Genomic DNA, 27,582 nt, shown 5'->3' on the forward strand with positions numbered 1-27,582 from the left:
AGTGTGAGCTGGCGCTAGTTACTTAGTCGTTTTTTCCTCTCTGGAGTGGGGAGGATGGTAATGCCCACTTCGTGGGGTTGTTGTGAGGACCCATGGGGACTTGCATAAGTACTCGGGGGACAGTAAGCACCCCAAGACCGGTGGTTAGGATTACTGCTGTCGCCGTGGTCGAGACTCTGCAAAAGCTCGCAGGTCCAGGGCCCCGGGCATGCGCATGCGCAAGCGCACCAGGCCGGCCAGGTGAGGGGAGTCGACCGTCGCGCACCTGGCTTTTAACCCTTCGCGGTCACGGACCTAGGGGAACGGCTGCAGGAGTCGGGGCGGGGGATCGCGAGCACTGCTACGCCTGACCCCCGCGGCAGGGGGCGGCTTCTGGAGAGCCGCGCCGTGTCGGTTCCAGGCCGGGGTCCGCGCTTGCGGCGCGGCGCCGCGGGGAGGGCGGGGGAGCGCCGAAGGGAGCGAAGTCTCGCGAGATTGCGCGCGGTGGCGGCAGCGGCGGCGGCAGCGGCGGCGGCGGCCCTGGAGGTGAGCTGCGGCCGGCGGTGGCGGCCGTTGGGGACTGAGAAGGGGGTGAGAGCGGCGGAGGCCGAGGCCGGGCGGGGGAGCGGGCCCGGCGAGCGGCCCGCGTCCGGAGCGGCCGCCGCGGGGTGCCCGGCGACCGCAGCGGAGCCGCCCGGTCCGCGCCGTCCCGGGACTCGCGCGGGCGAGGCGGGGCGGGGCGGCCGGGCCGGGGCCGCGGAGCCGCCAGGGCCAGTCCCCTTCGCAGCCGGTCCCCGCGCTCGGGTGCGACCCCGGGGCCCGCCTCGGTGCCCTCCGGCGGCGGGGTTGACGCCAGGACGCGGTGCCGCTGGCCGCGGCAGCACGATTTATTGAGCGTTTATAGTATGCCGGGCACTTAACTTGGGCTGCTCCGCGCCGGGGCTGCACAGCGAGGCGAAGCGCCCTGCCCAGAGTCACCCTGCGGGAAGCGCCGGAGTGGGGGGTTCACACCCAGGCACACCGATTCCAGCCCCCACGCCCCGTCCTTGCCTCCCACCCTTGTCTCCACCCCCACTCTCAGGGTTTTAGGGCTTGAAGTCTTCCTGGGGTCCGAGTTGGGCTGCAGTAGGTGTGTGGAGCCCCCCACCCCCACCCCCCGGAACTGGATGCAGCATGGTATAGCAGTGTCTTGGGAGAGGGTCTTTGGTTTTGGTCATATTCCCAGAAGGGTCCCTGACCCCCAGATGGTCAAGAACTCATGTATGGCCCTGCACGACCCCAGAAGAGGTCTTAGAGCAGCGAGTATGTGCCAGGGATGGGTTGTCAGGCTGAATGGAAATGGACTTTTGGAGCCCAGGGCTTGCTGTAAGCAAAGGAAACTTTGAAGTTTGATTGTCGTTGAGCACATGATTACAGTCTTTGGAAGCTGTGGTGCTCTCAGCCTTGTTAGAACCAAGACCCCTCCCCTTTGCAGCACACTTTCGCAAAGCCCGCTTTACCTCCCTACCATGAAACTCATCAACGGTGTAACCTACCTGCACACATCACTGTGATGCCCCGATTTAAGTGTAAGGGAGAAATAAAAGAACCATCTGTGACACACATTGCCGTTATCGTTTACATCTCGCACACACTGCTGTGCTGGAAAAGAGCTTGTACCGGGTGCTTGCAGCTGCTTCCAGTGAAGATGTTTAGATTGAACAGCAGTAAAAATATCAGGGGCGATTTCACACAAGAAAAGGAAAGAGGGAAGCTATAGATGGAGCCTGGCATGGGCGGGGAAGGGGTGGCGGGTAGACACCTAAGTGTTGGGATAACCTGTTTATGATACTAAAGGGAGAAAGAGCCTAGGTTGCAGTAAGGGTAACATGTCAAGGTAAATTGCAGATTCAGCCAACACGCAAATAATATTTATATAAGCCCTCCATGGATGCTGTGTATTCAGTCCACACTGAATGGCACCTTTTGTGTCACAAGCTTTGAGGCACGGTGCTGGATTCCTGCCGCTTATCACTGATAACGAATAAGATATTAGATCGAAATTTTTGGATTCAGTGCTGATATCGCATTAGTTAATATGCTCAGTATTGTGACCTTGTAACTATATGTTAGCAGTGTGTGATGTCAGGCTATGGCCACTAATTTCAGACATATTTTATCTCAACTTTTTTCATTGTAGCTACCTTCTCCTAAATCACTGGGGTTTCCCCATAATTTCTTATTAAAAACTTTTCGGTAGTATGTTCTAAAGTAATGCCTGTTTATAGTGATTAATCTGGCTGGACATTTAAAAGATTTTCAGGGCCAGGATGGATCTTCATTATCTGTTGCATGCATTGTGTGAAGTCAGTCCAGCATCCTGGTCCCCAAATACTAAATGCCAGTGGTGTCCCCCAGTTACTTCTATATCTAAACGTGTCTCTTAAGGGACACTAACAACCCCACCCTGAGATCCACTCTAAACAGCAGTCCATGGTCTACTCAGTTATAGCAGGAAAGGGGGCAGATTTTAACTGACAACTTTTGTGGGGAAAAAAATTTTCCCCCTATTCTTTCTGAGGCATCTGACGTATCAGAAGGGCAGGCTCTTGGCTAGTAATGCTCTCATTGATTCCTCTAGAATCTCAGACGGGAGAGAGGTTCATACCTATATCCCTTTGCCTAAAAACTTGCTTTATTTAATCGTGATTCTTGTTAGAAATGCTGACACTAAACACCTGAATCAGTGAGCAGTGTGAGGTAGGATTTGGGAAGTGACAGTGACAATGCGTAGAATAACTAAAGCGGTCTGAGTTAAAGTAAAATATAAATTAGTGTAACCACTTACTAAATAACTTTTTTCTTGCTAATATCCATAATAGAGAATTTAGAAGATGTAGATGGATTCAGAGGTGCAAATTCAAAGGTGTAGAATGTCCTGTAATCACATGGGTCCTAAGTCTTCCGAGTGTGATTTGTTAGAAATTGTCTTTTCGTTTGAAACTGTTCATCTTGTTGCCAGGAGGCAAATGCAACTGAGTCACAAAGTTCAACTCATAGTCACATATAGCTATAGTGTAACATCGTGCGTTTCTTCAACTCTTGTTAAATCTGCAAAACCAATTTATTTTTCTTATTGTTGAATGGAGAAGATGCTGTACGACGCATATTGTTCATTGCTTGTTACTTTTGAAAGGTGGAAACAAACATGTAAGTAAAGGCTCTTGTCAGAATAGGATGATAATGTATTTTAAATTGACTAGAGATAGATAAATTGGATACTTACAGATCCAGATCTCAATCCTCCAGATTGAGAGTAATTAACTTTTATTACTTTGAGCAAGCCATATCATGTTGCAGGGTAAAAAGAGGTCATCCCTCTTTTTTTTTCCTCACTACTTTTTTTTATCAGTACTTAAAAAAAAATATATGTACAAAAATGGAACAAATAATATGAATTGCATAGGTATTGAAATTTCCACTTTTTAGGTGTAGGGATACATTGTTGAATGGGCAAAAATCATGCCTTTGTAGATGAAAAAGAGTGACTTACTATGCACATATCTTTGGGCTTTATAATTAAGCTATTTCATTATTTTTTAAGATGCATCTCTAAAATGAAATGGTATCTTAAAATTGGCATGTCATGATTTGGCAACTTTTCTTAGTGGCACATGAAATAATAGTATGTCTCAGAATTGATGGTGTCTTCCTTCAGTGACATAGGGAATGTGTACAAATTTCAGCACCTTGATTAATGTTTAACGCCAAAAAATTTACCCCAAGCATGACTTGCAAAATGAAAGGACACATTTCTAGATACTTCCATCTGAACTAGAATCCTTTACTCAGAAGATTCCTATTTTTAAAAAAAAAAGTCCCCCCCCCATGTAACGCAAATGAAAAATCAGTACTTATAAACATAAGAACTTTTCTTAAAAATTTTTAAATGTTTATTTTTGAGAGAGAGACAGAGACAGAGACATAGCATGAGTGGGGGAGGGGCAGAGAGAGAGGGAGACACAGACTCCCAAGCAGGCTCCAGGCTCTGAGCTGTCAGCACAGAGTCCGATGCGGGACTCGAACCCATGAACCGTGAGATCATGACCTGAGCCAAAGTTGGAGGCTCAGCCGACTGAGCTACCCAGGTGTCCCCAGAACAAATTTATATAAGATTTTTAGAAAGAAACATGCTGGGTGATTTTTCATGGAGAGCAGATGGTGTGGTTAATGAATTTGCGGTAAAGTTAATCAGACAGTGTAACCCAACAGATATAAGAATATGGTTTTGTTTTGTTTTTGGTTTTTTCCATTTTGGAATGGTCATAAGTACACTCATAATTGACAGTTTCTTTGGATGGGACATCCTTAAAGTGGATTTCAACAGTTCATAGTTATTATTGTCTTAATAAGAAATATTTTTGAAAATATATTTACTACATGTTAGGTACAGCTTTTTTATGGGAGGCTGCACGGTTTCTCTTAGCCAGAAATCCTGTGTAAGGACTTTTTCCATCTGATGTTGAGGGCAGGTTCCATAGGACCCTCAGTCACATGAAGACTGCTTGCCTCTCTCCTCCCCCAGGTGGACCTCACCTATTCTAAGTGTGGTTCTCCAAACCAGCAGCATCCTGGAGCTTGTTTGAAATGCAGATTCTGGGGCCCATCCTAGACCCTACTGAACTGGGATCTTCCTTTTAACAAAATCCTACTCCAAGTGATGCACATGAATGTGTGGGAAGCGCTGGACCAGATCAGTTGCTCTCACACTTGGGTGTGCATTATAGGAATTGCTATGTTCGTCCACTACTCCCAGGGTTTTCCTGTTCAGTAACTCGGGACCGGGGCCGGGGCCTTCTCCCCAGGTTCTTAGGTGATGCTGATGCTGATGGGCCAGGGCCATACTATGAGAACCATTAGACGAAGGCATCCTTTTCATTGCCCCTTCCTTTTCTCTCCTTTGTAACTCCTCGCCCCTTTAAATAGCTCTTTTTATGGATTATTATAATTGTAGGCTTCAGACTGGTTGGAGAAAAAGATTACGTTGTCTTTTATAGCTTTTAGTGATGGCCACACTAAAATTGCTTGTCGATATCTAATTTCAGAGAAAATTCTCTTTTTTAATGCTTGTTGGATTTTGACTCTGGCTAATGAGTAGTTCTCTTTCTCTTCTTTCTATGAGTTACCCTTAAAAAAAAAAAACAACAGGTAGATACAATCTATTTTATTTATTTATTTATTTATTTATTTATTTATTTATTTATTTTAATGTTTATTTTTAAGAGAGAGTGCGTGTGAGAGAGTCGGGTTGAGGCAGAGAGAGAGAGAGGGAGACGGAGAATACCAAGCAGGCTTTGCTCTAACAGCATGAGGCTATCAGTTCAGGGCTTGAACTCAAAAACCATGAGATCATGACCTGAGCCAAAAACCGAGTTGAATGCTTAACCGACTGAGCCACCCATGTGCCCCAGGTTACACTTGTAATGCTTTAAAATTATTTTTGTATAGGTAAAATATTCATATAGTTCAAAAATTAAAACAGCTTATTTGGAGGAGTCTGGTTTCCAACTCTTGTGATCTAATCTGTCCTCTCTTCCCATAAATAACCTCTTTTGTTTGTATCGTTACAGATCTTCCTTTGTGTAGACACAAGCCAATACCAGCAGAGTATACATACCTCCTTCTTTGTATATAAAATATAGCATACCTTGTAAATTATTCAGCCCCTTGCTTTTTGGCCAGTTCACATACCTTTGGGATCTTTCCATATTAATGTGTAGAAAACACTTCATTAATAGCTTCAGAATATTCCAGTGTATGCCTGTGCCATAGTTTATTGAACTAGCCCCTGTGCATCAACTATTGATGCCTATTTGAGTTTTGTTCAGCCCCTTAACAATCACAATGCCGTGGTGAATAAACTTGTACACATTTCATGTATGTGAGGTATATCTGTGGGATATCTTTCCAAAGTGAGACTACTGGTTCGTTGAGCAATGCATTGATAATTTTGATAAATTCTGCCCTTCTTTAGGGTTGTACATTTTGAACTCCTGCAAGTAATGCATTTATGGTACCCGTTCCTCCAGGGGCTCTCCAGCAGTGTTTCCCAACCTTTAGATTTGTATTATTCTGATACGTGAAATATGATAACACTGTAGTCTTAATGTGCCTTACTTTGATTATGAATAAGGCTGAGCATCTTTTCATATGCTTAAAGGCAATTTCTATTTCCTTTTCTATGAACTACCTGTTCATACCCTTTGTAATTTTTCTTTTGGGTTGCCTTTTTCTTACCGGTTTCTAGGAATGTATAAATCAGAGAGATTAGCCCTTTGGGGTGTGAGTTGCGCTTTCCCCCAGTTTATTTGTTTTTTAATTTATGTCCATAGATTTTGGCATAGAGAAAGGTTAAAAGATTTTTCTTTAAATTTTAGGTAGTTTTTTCTAATCTTTTACGGTGTCTGGATTTTGCGTCACAGAAAGGCCGCCAAGAATTTGAAATTTGTTCGTGTTTTCCTTCAGTGCTTGTATGATTTCATTTTTACTCCTTTTTTTAAAATGTTTATTTATTTACTTTTGTGAGAGAGAATGCATGCAAGTCAGGGAAGGGGCAGAGAGAGAAAGGGAAACAGAGATTCTGAAGCAGGTCCCAGAGACTCCTAGCTGTCAGTGCAGAGCCTGAAGGGGGTGGGGGGAGTGTGTCGAACTCACAACCGGTGAGATCATGACCTGAGCCAAAGTTGCACGCTTAACCGACTGAGCCACCCAGGTCCCCTCATTTTTACTCTTAAATCTTTGATATACAGTATATGGGATTTATTCTGGTGTTCAGGGATGGTATATAGATTAAACTTTATCTTTTTTCATGTAGCTGCCAGCTATCTTTACCCATTTGTTTCAGAATACAATAAATACACCGTTATTGTATTTAGAACTTCCATGTGTATTGGGGCCCATCTGTGGACTCCCTGTTCTATTCCATTAGTCTTTGTATTCAGAGACCAGTTCACGTTATTGGTTTTATAAACTGTTTTAGTTTCCTCTGTTGCCCTTCATTTTTCTGGAAATTCTTGCTTTTTCACTTTTCCATGTTAACTTTATAATCATTTTGTCTAGTTCCAGAAAAAAAAAAGCTTTAAAAAAATGAGATCATGTTGAAATTATAAACTAATTTTATGGAGAGAATTTATATGTCCTTGATATTGAATTTTCCCATTCAAGAACCTTGTGTAGTTTTTTCATTTGTTTGGTTTTACTTTTGAGTCCTTCTGGAGCATTTAAAATTTTTTCTTACATACGTTTTGCCAATTTTTTTAAAATTTATTTTACGTATTTTATCTTTTGTGTTGCTTTTGTGAGATCTTCTCTTTATCTTTTCTAAGTGGTTTTGCCTGTATGTATGGAGGTTGTTTTTCTGTATGAGTACAGAAATTGACAGACCCTGAAGTTACAAGTAGTTTTTAAGAGACTTCAAATTCTGCAAATTCCCTTGTACATTTTCGCCCAAGAGAAAGAAAGCTTTGAGGGTCAAGCTTGCAGTTGAAGTCCGTGTCTGCATTTATTAGCCCTTGGACTTGAGGAGGTCTGTTTGACTTCTCTTAGCCTCACTTCCTGAACCTGTACAAGGAATCATTCTGTGTAAGGATGTTGGAGGAATTAAACAAGAACGCAAGAGACTCATCACTTACAGCTGCTTCCACCACCAAGGCCAACATGGGTTGAGGCCACTGGGTTTTTCCTTTTTCCCACTCTTACCCCTTTCATCGTTGAAAGAGGAAAAAAAAGAAACCATGGAGAAAAACAGTAAAGTGTTGGGATTGAAGTTAAAAGTAAGCTCTGATTCAATGCCAACGGGATAATCGGTGTGCTTGAGATAGGAAACAAACCCAGCTCCGCACTTGAGGCCCCTCCTATTTTCTGGCGTTACTACTTACTGCCCTGTAGACGCACCCTGACAGCAAGGCTACTTAGCTTTCTCTGAAGGCCCTGTGTATCCTGTAACACCATCCCTTCCACCCAGAATGTTCTGCTACCTGTGTCTGCCAGTTCGGATACGTACTGCCCCTCAGCCAGTGAAGAACAGTATCCGTCTCCTTGTGCAGTTCATCTGCCCTATAGCTTGGCCTGTGATCGACTGGAAACCGAAGAGAGAAACCATATCTGTCCATTCATCCAAAGATGCCCACAAAATACCTGGCAAAGGATGGACACTCAGGTATTTGTTAAATAAGTGAATGAATAATTGACTTCGATCTTTCTTTAGCCTTATAGTATCTGGGTAACTCTTATACTCTATACTGTAAGCCCCTTGAGAACAAGGATTATATCATCTCTTAATAACAACAGTAATAATGGTGGTGAGAGGCAAACAGACTTATTATGTAAGAGCATGTAATAGTAAAAACAGGGACACCTGGGTGGCTCAGTCGCTTAAGCGTCTAACTTTGGTTCAGGTCATGATCTCACGGTTTGTGAGTCTGAGCCCCGCGTCGGGCTCTGTGCTGACAGCTTGGAGCCTGAAGCCTGTTTCAGATTGTGTGTCTCCCTCTCTTTCTGCTCCTTCCCGCACGTGCTGTGTCTCTGTCTCTCAAAAATAAATAATAAGCATTAAAAAAAAGAGTAAAAACCCAGATTAACATTTATTGATCATTTATTATGTTCCAGGAACTGTTGTACAGTCCCTCATGTGGATTATCTCCTATAATCCTCAGCAGTCCTAGAATTGGATGCTGTTTATCTCTGTTCAGGAACCAGGGCTCATGAGCTAGGAAGTGCTACAGCTGAGATTCAGATACAGACATTCCGAGTCTAGCAGCCCCACCCTTAACCTTTTCCAGTGTTCTCCACCTGTTTGTTGAGTATGCCATTTATAGGTTCTTGAACAATTTAGGCAAAGTTACTTAATCACACTTGCAACGTGCTGTTTTCCTTCCCAGCCATCCCATTTTAGTAACTTCTGTTTTGTTCTTTCCAATTTATCTCAGACTTCATGCTTTCCAGGAGGCTTTCTCTGACTGCCCCCACCAGGCATGTAGCAGGTAGTCAGGAAAAAGTAATTTTTACTTTCTCCGCACCACCCGCCCCCCCCCCCCCCCCACCGCAGGTTCACAGTAAAGGTGCTAAGAAAGAGGATGTAAGACAGGAAGATAATTAAATATTTTTACTGAGGTGAGTTTTTTATGATTTTTTTCAAAAGGAAACCTCCCCCTCCTCCAACCCCCCAGCCTCCCTCCCCCCTCCCCCCTCCCCAGCACTTTTTTTTTTTTTTAATTTCTCTCCACAGCTTGCTTTCAAGGGAGCTAGTGGCACACAGAAATGCCTGCCATTAATATTTTGCCGAACGTACTTTAAGAAATGTATCAGTGGATTTAGAAGTACTCGTATACAAATCATTAAATAAATTGGTTTACGCTGTAGATGGTAGTCTTTTTTTAATGCAACAATGTAGTTTATATAATTCTCTACCCACGAGTTGCACAAGGCGTGCATAACCATACATGATGATTATACTGTGTGATATTTCATTGTTGGGAGGCGCCATACTTTAATCATTCCTTTGATGACCATTTAGACCGTTTCTAGCGGATAGTGGTGTGTTGATCAGCCTTGTACTCACATCGCTGTGTCCTTGTTCATTTGTCTCCCCGGAGGTATAAGTGCTGAGTCAGACATGACGCACATTTTCAGCGTTGGTCCATTTGGCCAAACTACCCTCTGTAAAGACTACCAGTTGATCACCTGCCCTCCAGCCCCGCAGAGTTGATGAGAGTCCTGTTTTCCATACGCCTTCCTACACCGAGTTCTGTTAACCTTTTTAATCTTTGCCAATCCAATAGGAGAAAAAAATAGTATCTTTGAGATAGCAAGGTTTTGACCTAAATAAGCCTTTTATGTTTTCAAAGACCTCTTTGATCTGATACTCTCACTTACATGAAGAATTTCCTTACATGTGAACAGACCTGTGATTCTCCTGTGTGAGTGAGACACTCTCTTGGACTTGAATATGAGGAAAATGTTCAAATATGTTGAGTCCTTTGTTTTTAGTTCTGTTTCCCTGATTACCTCATTGCAAATATTTTTTAATTACTGGCAACTAACTAATTGTTTTGGATACTGGACGTTTTCCTCTGTAGGGGGCAGTACTTTGTTTTTTATTCATTCATAGTGGAGCTTGAAGAAGCTTTAAAAACTGACTCGTTAACATCTTTCAAACACAGATCCCAGTTGCAGACTAGCATAGAGAATGTGATTCGCAAACTTGGGGGACAGTGGAATCTGTATTGAACTTGTCAATTACACGAATACTTGTTCAACAGTAAACCTGTGAATATCGATGTGGAGTCTCATCTGTCCAGAGTATTTTGTCAGTTTCTGATGTGAATGTGAGCTCTGATTTTATGTTTGTTTTAGATTTTATTTCAATCAAATGAGAGTTCTTAAGGAAGGTCTCCCATGAAACAGACCCCAGCCATGTCATTGTCCTGCTGTTTGTTCTTTGTATAAAAAGCGTATTAAAATTCATCTTTTTTTTTTATGTATAAAATGGATCTTCTTATAATATAGATGTGTTTCATGTGGGTCCTTTTCTTTTCGTTCCAAGTTAACATTATTGAGGCTGCAGCCAAGTGTGTTTTATCTACCAGCTTATAACTGGCAACTAATGTGACACCTGACACATATGTGGCAGACGCTCAAGTTGTTTTTGAGAGAATTAATGATTGGTGTGTATTGGCATCGTTGAGTTAGAACTAAGATGTAAGTGAGGAGTCCCTTAGGTTTTAATGAAGACATTTAATTCCTTGGAGAAGAAAGCTAGTATCTGTGACTCTTAAATGCACCTAAATCTAGACATGCATAATTATAGTGACACTTACTACAGTAACATTTTGTGACATTTTGTTTGGATTATATCCCATTTCGTTGTTGTTGTTGTTGTTGTTGTTGTTGCTGTTAAGGCCATAGTAAGTATCTAAACTAGATAAGATGCTAGATCTTAATTCAAGAATCCTATGATGTTTGGTATTATAGACATGGGATGATTTTTCAGTTGTTATTTGTAGACAAGGCTAAAGAGAATACCCAGAATATATTTTAAATTATGATGGAGAGGGGCACTGGGTGGCTTAGTCGATTAAGTGTCCGACTTCAGCTTAGGTCATGATGTCACAGTTCGTGAGTTCGAGCCCCGCGTCAGGCTCTGTGCTGACAGCTCAGAGCCCGGAGCCTGCTTCGGATTCTCTGTCTCCCTCCCTCTCTGCCCCTCCCCCACTTGGGCTTGTCTCTCTCTTTCCAAAAAAAAATAAAAGATTAAAAAAATTAAAAAAAAAACTGATGGAAAGACATTGAGTTATATTTTAATTGTGTGGTTCAGCATTTGTTAAAAATAGAAGTAGAGAAACAGATTGCCAGCCATTGAGAAGACTGTGTAAATCTTTGTCCAGTATCCTGCCTTTTAAGCTTTTCTGACTCCTAAACTAGTTCTTCACGGCCAAAATAAACACAGCAGATGGAACAAGCATTTAATAGATTTAAGCAGTGTTGGGGACTTTTGTTTCATACATTTTGTTTCCACTGGATTATGGGGTTTTAGAGAATGCATGAGCTAGTTTTAATTAGCATTTTAGCAGCAGTTATTTGCATGTAAAAAATTTTAAATCGATTAAATAACCCCCTAGCAATTTTTATTTGTACTTTAATTTCCTTAGCAACCCCTTACTAAATAAATAGTCCAAAGTGAAATCTAGGCAGACCTGAAAGGACATTATTGAGTCTTCATTAGTGGGGTCGAAATTAATGAGATTTCCTGGAGTTTTTCCTTGGATATTTTAGTGTGGCTAATGGTATAACCTTGTAATTGTCTTCTAAAATCACCAAAGTTCTGGGTTCTTGAAACTTTTTCTGTGGTAGTATAGGAATTTGCTTACATGGTAGCTTTCATTTCACTGAGTAGCTAATTTCTGTAATTGCATGCTTTAAAACCTTAAATCTAAAAATACTCCTGAAAAGTGAGGAATTACCAGGAGTACTTAAACCAAAGTCTTAATTAGAATTAAGACTTTATCTTTTATTTCTCCTCTTAGCTGTATTTGTAAAAATTGTTCTGCATTTCAACAGATTTTAAGACATTCTTATGTATTAATGGGTTGGATTTTGTGCATTTGTAACAATTTCTTCCTATTTTAGGCGTACCGCTTAAAGTTTAGACTGGCAGTATAAGTGGCTATTTGATTGGAAAGTTGGAAAGAGGAGAAGTTCTGTCTTCATATCCAGAATTTGTGGTGGTAGACTATTCACATGAAATGGTTTCATGGTCAGTGGAAAGCGATTTTTCAGTGCTTCTGTGCGGCTGAATCCCTAGTAAGCACCCTGGGCTTACTTCTGCAGTGTGCATACCTGAGTTGGTCTCTCACAAAGGCATTATTATCACCCCAGAGAGGCAGAGAGCAGTGGAGAGCGGTAGCTTTGGGCTTCAAGTTCCACGATGAGCACAGGGCTTAGAGAAACTCCCTCGGGAAATCTCCAGCCTCTGAACGGTCCATCCTCCTCCAGAAGTCTTCCTTGCTAACACCGGAAGCTTGGCTTCGTGTTGGGCTTGATAGAAATTTGTCTGGAGCGGGGCAGAGGGAGTCTGACTCTTGTCTGTTACTGCAGGGTCCAGAGACTCTCTTTAAATAGACTTCCAGCACGGGAGTATGGCTGATCCTGTCCTACCGGTGTGGTGACCAGTACGGGAGCTGCACGCACGCTTCGCCTTTGTGCCCGTTTGGTTTGTTCAGAGAGGATGCCCACTTCGTGGCGAGGGTCGTGTTTGTGTTTGTTAAACCCACTAAGTTTTGTTTTAAGTAGATTTTGGTCTATTCTAATGTGACAAAGTTTTTCAGTCTGAATGTTCTAGCAGCCATCACTCAAACATTAATTGCTGTCACTGGGAAAGGATATCCTCCTACATCTTTTCTGGAGTGCTTGAAACCATCCCACTTCCTTTTTCTTTTACCTTAAGAACTGATTACTGCCACTTGGGAATTATAATCAGATGGCGTCAATCTTTACAGAAAGGTTACCAATTATTGCACCGAAAAATAGGCATTTCTCCCTAATAGTACGTGTTTCTCTTGGTATGTCTCACTCGGTTCAGTACTTTTAAATACCTTTTAGGTGAATGAATGCTTTGTGTCATGCCCTGATTTAATACATTTAAAGCAGACGTTAGTGATGGCTTTCTTCCTTTCAGTTCTATGCAAGGGGGTAATTTATTTAATATGAAATCTTCACAGGATCTTTTGGTTGTTTAGGTGTCCTCAGGGTAGAAAAAGGATGGCTGATGTCAGTTACTTATACTGTGATAGAAACTCTAAAATGAGCATTTGCTGTGAAGAGTTGAGAGTGGTAGGGATTGGCATACTGAGCATTGGCCGTTCCCACGTTTTGACCTTAACAACACTCGGAGGATAGATATAATCACCCGGTTTTAGAGCACAGAATGCCTTCGTTATGAAAGTTGTCCTTGGGCACTCAGCTAGTGTGTTAAAAAACAAAGCAAAACAATGACTTGAATTCATACGTCTCTGGCTCCAAAGTGTGCTCTCTTCTTCTCTGCACTAGCAGAGAAAGGGGTCTCACAGTTGTTGGAGTGCTTCATCATTGTAGATAATTGTTATGTTGGACAGAGCAAAGAGGAGGCTACTTTATCACCACCATCGCCATCCTCTTTATTTTGAATGTTCTTCAGCATCAACGGATGAAGTTAGGAGCCTGCCAGGGTGTCTGGCTCACTGTGTTCAATACAACATAGGCTTGTTTAATTTAGCAGTGCTTGGAGATGAAAGGTTCATGACGGCCAAGTACAAACAGACCTTCTGTGGGATGTTAATTTTGTTACAGGAGGGAATGCTTGTTTTTCATTTTTTCATGAGTTAAAAAGGACTTGGACTTGTTTAAATCTGTGTAATCAAAGGGAAGCAAGCAGTGCTGCTGAACTTTTTTTTTTTTTTTTTTTTGTTCAGTCTTTGCTAATTCCGTTTCGTACCTGCCAGCAGATTGCAGATTGTGTGCTGTTTTGTTCTTTCCTCTTTTTCCTTTGGATTGGATTTTATGGTTGGTCGCTGTGGGGATCTAGTGGTAGGAAGATAAATCATTTCCTCCTCTGGACAGATTGTGTGTTTTTTACAACAGGTTATCCTTAGCAGGCAGAGTGGTTCAGCCAGGCCTTTGCACAGAGGTGTCACTATATGATTTTGTGCAGTCACTTTTTTTAACAATAGCTCTATTGAGATATAATTCACATACCATACATTTCAGCTAGTACGTTTAAGGCACACGGTTTCGTGGACTTTAGTATACCTAGAGCTGTGCACCGGTCCTCCCTCTCTAATTCCAGAACACTTTGATCACCCCAGAAGGAATGCCCATCCCCGTTGGCAGTCTCTCATCATTCTTCCCGCCTTCCAGCCCCTGGCAACCACGGAGCTGCTTTCTCTGCGGATTTGCCTGTTTGGGATTTGTCATAGGAATGGAGTCCTACATTATGTGGCCTTTCTTGCTGGCTTCTTTCACTTAGCATGTTTTTGAGGTTCACCTATGCTGTAGCATGCATCAGAATTGTATTCTGTTGTGTAATTACATAATATTCTATTGCATACATATGCCGTATTTTGTTTATTCATCCAGTGATGGGCATTTGGGTGTTTTCCATGTTTTGGTTGTTAGGAATAATTGCCGTGACCATTCATGTACAAGTTTTTGGGCAGATGTATGTTTTCATTTCTTTTGGTTATAGACCTAGGAGTAGAGTTGTTGGGTCTTATGATAACTCTATGTTCAACTCTTTTCCAAGCTGTTTTCCAAAGTGGCTGCACCATTTTACATTCTTACTGGCTGTATTGATTCCAAATATTGGCAGGATTCCAAATTCTTCACATCCTGGCCCGTATTTGTCATTTTCTCGTTGTTGTTGTTGTTGTTGTTGTTTTCACAGTAGGCATCCCAAAAAGTGTGACGTGGTATCTTGTAGTTGTGGTTTGCATTGCCCTAATGACTAATGATGCTGAACATCTTTTCATGTGCTTGTTGGCCACATGTGTATCTTTTTTTTAGAGAAATGCCTATTCAGATTCTTTTCCCATTAAAATAATCAGGTTGTCTTTTTATTGTTGAGTTATAAGAGTTCTTTATGTATTCTGGATACACACACGCACACTCACGTGTCCTTATCAAAAATACAAATTGTACAATTTTCCTCCCATTCTGTGAATTGTCTTTTCACTTTCTTATTCTTTGAGGCAAAAAGTTTTACATTTGGATGAAATCCAATTTATTTATTTATTTTAATAAGTTATTTATTTTAATAAATTAATTATTTTGGTTGCTTGTGTGGTCTTCTCTCTGAAATTTTCTAGAAGTTAAAAAGTCATAACTTATTTCTAGACCTCTCCCGTGTAAAACATCAGTGCAAAATTAAGTGGCTAACCAGTTAACTGTGTATAGTGAGTCGGAGACATTAAACATCAAGTGTTCTCAAATTCCGTGTGAGAAGACCAAATTTCCTAGCCTAATACCAAAGTGCTCCCCCCTTTTTAATTAGAAAATTGCCTTTCAGGGTTCTGTATAGCTCAGAATGGGCACATCATTCTGTGAATGTTTATAAGCGTGTCATATGCACTGAGGACTTGACTGCATTGGGGGAGCCAGAGGTAAGTGGAATGTGGCTCCGTCCTCCAGGAACAAGCACACAGGTGCCGTGTGAGGAGTGTTCACAGCGGACAGTGAAAGAATACAGAAAGGAGGAGGGAGGACCTCCCTCTGCTGGGTGAGGATGGGTCTTGGAGGAGTAGACACTTGAGCTCCACCTGCAAAGATGGTTCGGCGGTGAGGACTTTCCTCTTAGGGTTGCTTGGTGCTGTGCGTGCCGTGTGCCCCGGTGCCAGACATTGTGCAGCAGCCATGTTTAGGATTATCGACCTGATGAGATATAGATGTACATGTGATGCCTTAATGACTGGAACTGAACCTGAAGAAAATGACTTTTCTCTAATGTCTTCAGATTTTCAAAGTTTTCAGAAATGTCCTACTTACCAATTAGTTCAGCATAGTGTGTGTGTGTGTGTGTGTGTGTGTGTGTCTTTGTCTCTTTGTCTAAGCTGAAGCCCACATAGTTCCACATAATCAGCGTAAAATATGAGGGAGGGAGTAATAGTTGGCTTGGCTGTAGAGGAAATTGATTATAGAGAGTTGGATGTATCCTTTGAGGAATTTCGATTTTGTCCATGTTAAGGAGAGCCATTGACATGTCCAGCACAGGGAAGGTGATACGATCACGCTGGTGACTGTACTGGGAATGCTGGATGCAAAGGGTTAGACTGGGGACAGAAGACCCCATTAAGCTGTTAAGCGGGTCCAGGTGGGAGTTTATGGGGACCTGAACGAGGGCATTCTTGGCAGAGTTGGGTAAGTCACAGGGTGGAAATGTTTAGAAGCTCTTAGGAATCCTGGCTACAGGTAACAGAAACCATGCTCACACTATATTAATTAGAAGATTCCTGGAGAAGATCCAAAAGGAATGAAATGCTGTAGAAGCCAGGACAACCTCAGGGGCCTGAAGGGTTGGAAGTAGCACTCATTATCACAGGGACTCTTGCCCCCCTGTGTCTCTTGCCTCCAGCTTCTCCACAGGACGGGGGCCATCTTCACACTCTTCAACTAAAAGGAAAAAAGAACTTCTCCCTCTCAGATTTAGTTGTTAAAATCCCAGGGGCTCTCTTGGCCTTGGGTTTTGTGCCTTTATCAGAAGGGGTCTCTGTTGAAACTTTTACCACCATCACATTGGGATTTCCCAGAAGAAGTAGGGAAAGGCTATGCTGGGCAGAGCCAATCATGTACATCAACTCTGGAAATACAGGCAGGACCCAGAGATTGGGAAGGAAGATCTGAACAGGAAGGGCGGGTCAAGAATGCTTCCCAAATGTGTGGCTTTGGTAACCTGTGAAGACACCATTTCCATCCTATAATAAGGGCTCAGTTCAGTTTTAGACTAGCTTTGACTGGTCCATAGGGCTAATCCCAACTTGTATGTTATGTATTTTTGTGATTATTTGATTGGTGTGGCCTTCACAATTAGAAGCCCCGTGAAGACAGGACTGTCTCTTTTCTTTGCTATGAATCTCCAGAGCTCACCGTAATGTGCTTGGCATGTAGTAGGCATTCAGCAAGTGTCTATATGAATGAATGCGTTCACGTGAACAAGTCCAGCAGGCAGCTGGATGGACAGCTGGGATCTCAGATGAGGACAGGGAATACAGATTTGGGGGTATCAGTGTAGGGCTGGATTGTAGACGAGCCGTGAGAGTTATCCTTATTGGCTAAGGGACTCTTAGGAAAGTTCAGATACTTTGTAGACCTGTAATTTCCACGTCCACATAATGATATTGTGCCTTTTTTTTTCCTTTGCCCTGTCTAGTATTTAATGCCAGTAATTTCTACTGATAACCCTACCAATGATTTTTTCCAAATTCCAAGATAGATTAGAGTTAGATTTGTGATAGATCAGGAAATAAAGGTGATAAAGATGGAGATTCCATTTCCTTTTAAGAATAACTGACTCATAGGATGAAACCTTGGATATGATTTCAGATCACTCCTGTAAACTCTCACAAAAGATGTTTATAAAACACTTGGAACAATACAGATTGTACTAAGAAAATGTGCTTTGATCAACTCGAGATACAAAGCAGGGAACTTAATAAATCAAGTCCCATTTGTGAATGGAAAAGGACTCGAAGTTCACCTTAAAAGTAAGAATTCGGTTCACATCAAGACTTTAAATTTTATATTCTGGATAGCAGATGTTAACTTAGTTTCCTCTTCTGTATAAAAACAAAATGAATTGCAGATTTCAAATCTTGGCATCTTGAAATCTGACTCCTGATTCCTATCTCTTAATAACCATTGGAACACTAGGCTAAAAATGGAATTTGACTTTGGTTTTTTACCCTTTAATTTTGAGATGAGTATGCTTCCAACTCTGTCTTCCCTCTGTATTCAGGAAAACCATGCCACTGTAGCTTGAATATGCCGTATTTTTTATTATTTAAATATTAGAAAAACATAGGCATGTTTATATAAAATAGTAATATTATGTTCACACTTGGGAGAGGTGGTTTGTTTCATTTTAAGGCATAAATACATTGTATTACTTTTGTAGGCTGAACACCCTCTTATCACCCTGCCATATGAGAAGATACTATAGTAAGTTGCATATATTTTTAAGTATCTTTATTTTCTAGATTCCTCTTCCCCACACCCGCCTCAGTAGAGAGAGGAGCATTTTTACTTACTTAATTTTTCATTAAAGAACTTTGACTAAATTCACCATACAACGAATGCACGCCAGTGTCTCTCTTTTTTTTTTTTTAAGCTTATTTATTTTGAGAGAGAGAGTGAGCAGGGGAGGGGCAGAGAGAGAGGGAGAGAGAGAATCCCAAGCAGGCTCTGTGCTGTGAGCGCAGAGCCCAGCACAGAGCTTGATCCTGTGAACTGTGAGATCATGACCTGAGCCGAAATCAGGAGTCAGATGCTTAACTGGCTTAGCCACCCAGGCACCCCAGGCCAGTGTCTTTTAAGCAAAGTTGTAATTTAATAGAGTATTTCTAAGAGCTCACATTGAGTAGCTTATAGCATCTCGGTTTTTAAAATTACTGTAGTGTGCATACATACATATGTGTGTGTGTGTGTGTATGCATATATATACACACACACACATATATACACACACATGTATATATACACAAACACACATATATATGTGTATGTATATATGTATATATATGTATGTTTATGTGTATATATACATAATATAACTCAGATGATTTTCTTTTGGCTTATAGATTGATGCTTATTATTTCACATTAGAGTTTCAACAAATACCTAATATGCTAAGAATTCGTGTATTTTGAATTTTACCAAAACTGTTCAAAGGCTGGGAAAGAAATGTTTTGGATTTTAATGATAATGAGATCAATATTATAGGTTTAATTTCCTGCATAAGTTATTAACTGCATCGAAAGTTATTAATTACATGGAAAAAAATCTCTGTATTGAGACCATAGATCCCTGCAAATTGTATAACCCTTTTGAAATCAGTTTATAGAGCCGAAATGAAAGAATGTTGATTTCTGGAGGCACCCCTTACCACCTCCTAGAGAAAAAAAATGGTTAAAATGCATCTGATATAGTACAGCTTATTCTGTATTCTGAAATGATTTTATTCTTTATGAGGTAGTTAGCTTCCTTCTTTACTAATGAATTCTTCGAAGGTAGCATCATCCTGAATAGAAAAGCTCACAGCCTAGATATCCAGCAGAGAGTAAGCAGCTCTTACGGACAGTGGCAAACAGGAGACCCTGCAGAGAGAGGCCTGCATCCCTAATGCCGTTGTCTCTGGGCTTGTGAGGCTCACTCCTCTACTGCATCCCCTAAAATGACAACATCACTTTCCCAGACACAGGATTTCCACTCTTTTAATTTTGGCTTTTCTGATCACTGATAAATATAATTCAACAGGTAGCATTAAATAATGGGGGTGGGGTGGATGCAAATGTCCTGTTTCTACCTAGATTCAGTGTAACTAGGGGACAAATTTGAGTTATGGAAGGTGTAAAACAATTGAAATGCCCCTCTCAGTAGATGGGTGTAGGGTTTAGGCTGATAAGGTGCCTCGCAGTTGTAAACAATCTGTGAAGTGATTCTAAGTAATTTATATGTATTGTGTATGTAAATAGACTTTTCTAATGTGCTTCAGCTGTAGCTTCTGTCGTTTAAGTAGAGAAGTCTTGCTTATTATTTTCTCTACTGAATCGTAATGCAGAAGCTATTCAGTCAGCTCTTGCTCCTGTGTCAGTGAAGTCTGAACTTAAGTAAGTTTTACTCAACATCTCAAAGGTAGCAAAATCGTAAACAGAAATTCTGTAAGGGTGGGAGTATGTGTTTTGTAGACTTCTTTTATGAATGTATTATCCATGAAACCCCGATGATAAAATAGGTTATTTTCAGAGGGCTGTGGAAGGCTGGACGAGTGCCTCACAGGCACTCCAGGATCACCATTTGAAACCACTGTTCCATGCTGTCATTAATGAAATGTTGAATCCTAGGAGGAAGGAGGGATGAATTACTTATTTATGCGTCTTATTTGTTATAACGTTATACTGTATCACTTGCTCGCATGATAAACACCAATAGGATTTGAAATCAGGATTGTTGTGAATATTTAACACCACGTTACACGTCGTCAGGAGCAATAATCACACTCCTAGTGGGGCTGGTCCATCGTGGTACAACAGTCTTGTCTTCTGACAAAAGAGACCTGCCTGACTTTGCAAGATTATGGAGCCAAGGGTAACGAGAGCCAAAGCATGGAAGACAAACCAGCACGTGCACCTCGCCCATTCGCAGCGAAGTTTCTTTTCCTTGTTAGGGCGTCCAGTCCAATACGGCTTGATGGGTAGGAGTCCGCATCCTCAGGCAAGTGTGGTCCTGCTGGGAGCCTCGCTTGGGAGACTTGCTCCTCAAGGGGGAAAGACCTTCGAGCTGATAGTATTAGGAATTAGCTCTGTGACATGGAGCAAGCACTTAAGGTTCCTCACCCTGCACCTCGCTGTAAAGTGCTCCAGCCGAGCACTTTTGGGAGGGCGCGTGGAGATGGGGCATGATGGGACATGTTCCTCCAAGAGGAAATGTGATAATAGGGCAGCCGTTGATGGTGGAGCTGTCCTGCAAAAACACACATTTGGTCAACAGGTGTCATTTCCACATTTTATTGAAAGTAGGTATCTAGGTACTGGAAGAGCCCTTGATGGGGACCTGTTGTTACTGACCAGCACTTGAATGTGGCTGCTTTTGGGTGCTTCTTACAATTTTACCTAAAATGGAACCATTTTGTGCTTAAAATCCTGAAAAACAAAAACCAGAAGGTGAAATGACCAAATACTGGTTTGTTTTTTCATCTTTTGTTTTAATGGTTACTGCTTCTCTGTGGGAATGAGAATATTTACAAACTATGCTCGCCGAACCTGGTCTGGAATGCTATGATAACAGAGTGTTTGGGAGATTAGCAGTGTTTAATGTGGATATAAATCTGGGTATGATGTGTTTAGGACATGTGACAAGGAATCATTATGTCAGTCAAAATTCACTAAAAGCTTATCATTTAGTAAAATTGTTCCTTTGAGAATAAAAACATGACAGTTCAGAGGCAACCTGAAAATTTTGGGAAAGGAATAACAGTTTCTAAGGGAAGGTGAAGCAAAATGTCATCAACAATTATCCCTAACAAGGGATATTCGTTGCATGAGTTTATTGGATCCTTTTATAGAAAAAGCTTGAAAGAGAAGTACCACTGCAGGGGGGAGAAAGAGAGTGAAAGGTTTTCAAATGGATAGCCTTGATAAGCTGTAAAATAACCTGTATTTGTGGCAGGAGATGTGGACCCATTGAGTTGTATTTGTGATGAGTAAATGAGTTTACATCTTCTGTCAGCTGTAATTATCATCCTTGGTGCAGCTAGCTTAGAATTCTCTATAATTGACTGTGGAGTATACACAATGGTATAGTGTGTATGTTGTCTTTGATATGAGCAGTTAGAGAATTTACTTAAAGGTTTCTAGTTACGATGTTAGTTTAAATCACTTTGGATCTGTTTACCTAAGTTTTATTATTATTGAGGAATAATTGACATACAGTGTTGTATTAGCTTCAGGGGTACAGCCTATTGATTGAGCAATTCACTGCATTACTCAGGACTCACCAGAGAAGTGTAGTCACCATGTGTCCTCATACAGTATTATTGGCCATATTCCCTATGCTGTACTTTTTATCTCCGTGACTTATTTTATGACTGGAAGCTTGTCTCTCTTAATCCCTTGCCCCTATTTCACCATCCCCTACCTCCCTCCTCCCTGGCAAGCACCAGTTCTCTGTATTTAAGAGGCTGTTTTGTTCGTTTGTTTTTAGATTCTGCATGTAAGTGAAATCATATGGTATTTGTCTTCCTCTGTCTCTGTCTCCCTAAGTTTTTCGCATCTTTTTTATTTCCAAGCTGGCAGGACCTCTTAGAGCTGACAGGCTCTGCTCTTCCAGCTATGTGTGAGAGTACTTTGTGCATATTTGTCCTGAATTCACTTAGGTTTCAAGAGATACCTTTATCTGGAATTCTAAACTGTCAATGTACAACTCTTTAATAATCTTATCACTAGCATTTATTATCTTAACTTTGTGTTAGAAGGATCAGCCTGTTTCTGTCGATTTTCTTTAGTTGTGTTATTTAAATGCATTGACTTACCGAGCATTTCCAGGGTAGGTACAGAATGGGTTTGTAATTTGGTACTGACCATTCTGCATGAAATCCAGCACTTAAAACGATGCCAGACAGAGTACATGTGCAGTAAATGCCAATTTGAATTCATGAATTGCTCTAGGGTGGCTCGTGGTTATAATATTTTCACTATTAAGTGAGCAACATTCTGTACTGGTAGTTGAGCTAAACATTCAGGCTTCATTTGAAGCCAGGAAACAGACCACTGTGCAATCCAGAGAGACCAGTTGGTTCACTTTTCCATCCAATAGTAATTTGCTTTTACAGTGCTGTTTATATAGAGGAAAGGTCAAAGGAAAGCAGTTAAATCAGTTGCTTTGCTACAGTGAAAGAGGTTTAGTATGCTGATGAAAAAAAAGGACAATTCAAAATGGATATTATAAAGTTTAGGCAGTTACTTTCCCCCCATCTTTATGGAGGCATAATTGACACAAATAAATGGCACAGGTTTAAAGGGTACAGTGCCATCACTCCTGACACGTTTGCATCTTTGAAACCATCGTCACAATGAGGATAATGGGAATGTCCGTAACTACAAAAGTATCTTTGTATCCCTTTGGAACTCTACCCTCACACCTTTTCACCCCTGTCTGCAGGCAACCACTGATCTGCTTTCTGTCACTATAGGTTAGTTTGCCTGTCGTGGGCTTTTATAGAAGTGGATTTTTCATAGGATGTCTTCTTTCACTCAGCATAATCGTGCTGAGATTTGTTCATATTGTTGAGTGTATCAGTGGTTTATGCCTTTTTGATCGCTGAGGGATGCAGATACTCTGCAATTTATATATCTCTTCACTGTCGATGGCCATTTGGGTCTTTCCAATTTCTGGCTATTACAAATAAAACCTATCTGAACATTTTATACGCAAGTCTTTGTATGGACATACGCTTTCTTTCCCCTTAGGCATGTACCTAGCCGTGGGATGGCTGCATCATATGGTAGGTATATGTTTAACTTCTTAAGAACTGCCAAATTATTTTTCATGTTGTTGTGTCCTTTGACATTCCTTGCCAACATTGCATGGCAGTTCCATTTGCTCCACATCTCTGTCAGTAGTTGGTGTGGTCGGTCTTTTTAATTTTAGCCATTCTAATAAGCATGTCGTGGTTTCTTATTGTGCTTTTAATTTGCATTTTCCAGATGACTAATGCGTTGAGCATATTTTCCGGTGCTTATTTGCCATTTTTCTGTGAAATGCCAAATCTTTTACTCATTTATTGGATTGTATGTTTTCTTATTATTGAGTTTTGAGAGTTCTTCTTATATTCTGGGTATGGATTCTTTTTCAGATATATCATCTGTTAATATTTTCTTTCAGTCTGACTTGTCTTTTAATTCTGTTAACAATGCCTTTCAAAGAGCAGATGTTTTTGGTTTTTGTGAAGTTCAGTTTATCAGTTTGTTCTTTTATGGGTTATGCTTTTGGTATCCTATTTAAAAAATCTTTACCTAACCCTAGGTCATCAAGATTATGTCCTGCATTTTCTTGTAGGTGTCTTATAGATTTTACACTTAGATATCTGGTCCATTTTGACTTAATTTTTGCATGTGGTGCAAGGTGCAGATCAGAGTTCATGCTGTCTGCGTGTGGGTGTCTCGTTGGTCTAGCACCGTTTGTTGAACTGACCACTCTCTTTCCTGAATTGCCTTTGCACCTTTTCCAAAATCAGTTGGTTGTCCATAAGTGTTGTGTCCATTTGAGACCCTCTGTTCCATTGATCTATTTGTCTCCCTTTACGCTAGTCTCACACTGTATTACTATGGCTTTATAATAAGTCTTGAAATTTGGTATTGTCATTCCTCCAACGTTTCCTCAGAGTTGTTTTGACTATTCAGATTTTTTGCATATGCATATGAAGTTTGGAATCACCTTACCAGTTTATACAAAACAGCCTGCTCAGGTTTTGTTTGGGATTGTATTGAATCTGTATTATCAGTTTGGAGACAATTGACTTTTTAACAATACCGGGTCTTCCAACCTATGAACATGTTATTTCTCTGTTTGTTTAGGTCTTTAATTTTTCTCAGCAACATTTTAAAGTACAGAACTTGCACATCTTTTGTCAAGTTTTATCCCCAAATATTTCATATTTGTGGCGTTATTTATTGTAAGTGGTGGTCTTAAAAATTTCAACGTAAAATTGTTCATTACTAGGATAGAAATACAGTTTTGTATATGAATTCAGTTTTGTGTATAAACCTTACATCCTGCAACTTTGTTAAACTCACTTATCCTGGCTTTTTTGTGAAGTCCATTGGCTTTTTTCACATAAAGAATGTCGTATTTGAATGAAGACAGTTTCATTTTTTCTTTTCTAGTATGGATGCCTGTTGTTTCTTTTTCTTGTCTTACTGCACTAATCGGAACCTCTAGTATAATATTAGATAGAAGAGGTGAGAGCGGACATCCTTGTCTCAGCAGTCATTCAGTCTTTCACCATCAAGTGTGATGTTAGCGGTAATTTTTTGTGGATTCCCTTTATCAGGTTGAGGAAATTCTCTTCTAAGTTTGCTAAGTTTTTTTTTTTTTTTTTTTAATCAGGAATGGTTTTTGGATTTTGTTAGATACTTTCCTGGCTTTATTGGGATGATCACATGGTTTTAATTTATTAGTTTGCTAATATGGTAAATTATGTGGAGTATATTTCGAACAGTAAACCAGCCTTACATTCTTGGGATAAACCCCACTTGGTCATGATATATTATCCTTCCTTTGTATTGTTGAATTTGATTTGCTAAGATTTTGTTTAGAATTTTTACATGTGAGGGATGTAATAGCTTCTTGTAATGTGTTTGTCTGGCTTTAGTGCCAAGTTGATGCTGGTCTCATAAAGAAGTTGGGAAGTATTTCCTCCTGTTCAGTTTTCAGAAAGAATTTGTGTAGAGTTGGTACTGTTTTTTCCTTAATTGTTAGAATTCACCAATAAGGCCATCTAGATCCAGACTTTTCTTTGAGGGAAGATTTTAAAGTACAAAATCAGTTTTTTAAAATAGATCTGTGGCTATTCCAGGTATTTATGTCTTTTTGAGTGCGTTTTGGTACTTTGTATCTTTCACAGACTTCATTTCACGTGCATTGTTGGATTTACTGCCATAAAGTTTTTCATAATAGTTCCTTATTATTGTCTTCATGTCTATGGGATCTGTATGGTGATGTCACCTCTCTTGAACTAATACTGGCGATTTGTATCTTCTCTTTTTTCCTGAGCTGTTCAGCTGGAAGTTTCTCAATTTTTTTTTCCACCCTCTCAAAGAACCAACTTTTGGTTTCCTTCATTTTTATTTTTTTGAAAATTTCATTGATTTTCTGCTCTGCTCTTCATTATTTACTTTCTTCTGCTTACTCTGTGTGTGTTTGTAACTTTAATTAGTTTTTCTTTTGTTAAATTTTTCTAATTTTATACAGTATGGTTCCATTAAGGTCTTCCTTTAAACGTTCCTCCCCAAGGCAGTGAAGATATCAAGGCTCTGAGAAGTTAAGAGAGTCAACAGTGAATATGCAGAGCCTTGTATCTGTTATCTTACAGGGTCATAAATGCTGTGACACAGGCAAGTAAGAGTGCAAAGAGATTTAGCCTGTAAAGAGTGGGATAAGAGGGCCTTTTTGGAGAATTTGATGACTTAGTCATCTTACTTTGTTGAAGTCTAAGATAAAATTTATGACATCAGGGCGCCTGGGTAGCTCATTCGGTTAAGCGTCCGACTTCGGCTCAGGCCATGATTTCACGGTCCGTGAGTTTGAGCCCCACGTCTGGCTCTGTGCTGACCGCCCATAGCCTGGAGCCTGCTTCAGATTCTGTGTCTCCATCTCTCTCTGACCCTCCCTTGTTCATGCTCTCTGCCTCTCTCTGTCTCAAAAATAAATAAGCATAAAAAAAAATTAAAAAAAAATAAAATTGATGACATCAAATCCAAAGTAGTAGTTCCTAAAATTTATTTTGCGTTGTTTGCAGACCTCCTCCTTGGTTGCTTTATTCAGAAAAATGAGTTAGAATATTCTAGGAGAAGTCTGCCTATAGCAAATGTTCCCTTGGGTTTAATTGACAAACCTGCTTTTTGTTTCTATTAAGACTGTTGGCAGTGGTCATGGTAACGAGCTGTAACAGTAGCAGCAGGTGTTGCTGACAAGATTACTGTTGAATGGGAGGAAAATCTGGCTGCAGGAAGTGGGGGCATTGTTATAAAGATATCAATATCTCGCTGCAAACTTAGTCTCATTGAGGAGTATTTCTCTCTTCTTTAACACATTATAACTTTAAATAAAAAACTTTAAACAGAATTTGAGAGTTTTTATCATTAAAAAGCTTAATTGTATAATTATTTTATAAATGGAGTGAAGCCAGCATATTGTAATAATATCTTCTCAGTGTCCATATAAGGTTGAATCTGAATCAAGGTACTGTATTTAGGATCTTGAAAAATATGTAATAGCTGTTTGCTGGGGCAGCAGTAGCATGGCTGGTGGTCAACTATAGGGAAGAAACAGAAGAGAAAGAAATGGAGTTATTTTCAAATGGCCATGAGGGCAGAGAGTTATTATGTGCATTATTTTAGTTTCTCTTACAAGGAGAGGGTGGGCACTGTGAACCTGAGCATTTTAAAATAATTTATGGTTGAAAGAGCAAGCTATTCCTTTAACAGTTTGTTTCTCAAAATTAGTTTTTTAGAGGAGAAAACAGTGATGAGATTAAGTGGGATTAAGTGTCTAGTTTGTAAGGGTGCCAGACTTTGAGTCAGAAAAACTGGATTCTAATCCTGCCTCCCTACTTTATACTCTGTAACTGGGACCTTAGCCTGAAGACACTTTTCCTCTGGTTGTGGTTTAAATGAGAAAATATATGAGTTAGTACTTAGTAAATGTTTAAAACTATTTGACAAGGGAACCGTTTTTCCTTTCTCAAGGACTCAAGGAAATAATTAAGAGTCACATGGACATAAGAATCTACTTAGAGTTTTTGTTTTCCAGAGTGACTCCAACCTCATCCACTTCATCTGTTTTTAGGTTATATATATATATTTCTAATTAAACAAATACACCTGATTTTCATACATTTATAATTGCTTTAAAACCTGTTAAAACTTGGTGGCTCAGGGGTTAAGTGTCGACTTCAGCTTGGGTCATGATCCCATGGCTAGTGGGTTCAAGCCCTGTGTCGGGCTCTGTGCTGACAGCTCAGAGCCTGGAGCCTGTTTCGGATTCTGTGTCTCCCTCTCTCTTTGCCCCTCCCCCACTTGTGTGTGTGTGTGTGTGTGTGTGTGT

The 27,582-nt window shown here is 40.6% G+C and overlaps 1 protein-coding gene across 8 annotated transcripts in view; it reads left to right on the forward strand.

Annotated features, from left to right (window-relative positions):
- The first annotated feature begins 306 nt into the window (after nucleotides 1-306).
- The window catches only part of MRTFB (myocardin related transcription factor B), a 197,055-nt gene continuing 169,779 nt past the window's right edge, over nucleotides 307-27,582 (forward strand). For 2 of the 8 annotated variants that reach the window (XM_027043211.2, XM_027043217.2), the window contains exon 1: nucleotides 307-525. The gene's annotated coding sequence lies outside the window, so the exon portion shown is untranslated. Of the gene's footprint in view, nucleotides 526-4,040; nucleotides 8,177-27,582 lie in introns of those variants that run through there. The other 6 variants (XM_027043213.2, XM_027043218.2, XM_053213262.1 and 3 more) reach the window with 4 other exon arrangements.

The sequence above is a fragment of the Acinonyx jubatus genome, chromosome E3 (genome assembly GCF_027475565.1).
Source record: "Acinonyx jubatus isolate Ajub_Pintada_27869175 chromosome E3, VMU_Ajub_asm_v1.0, whole genome shotgun sequence".
NCBI lineage: Eukaryota > Metazoa > Chordata > Mammalia > Carnivora > Felidae > Acinonyx > Acinonyx jubatus.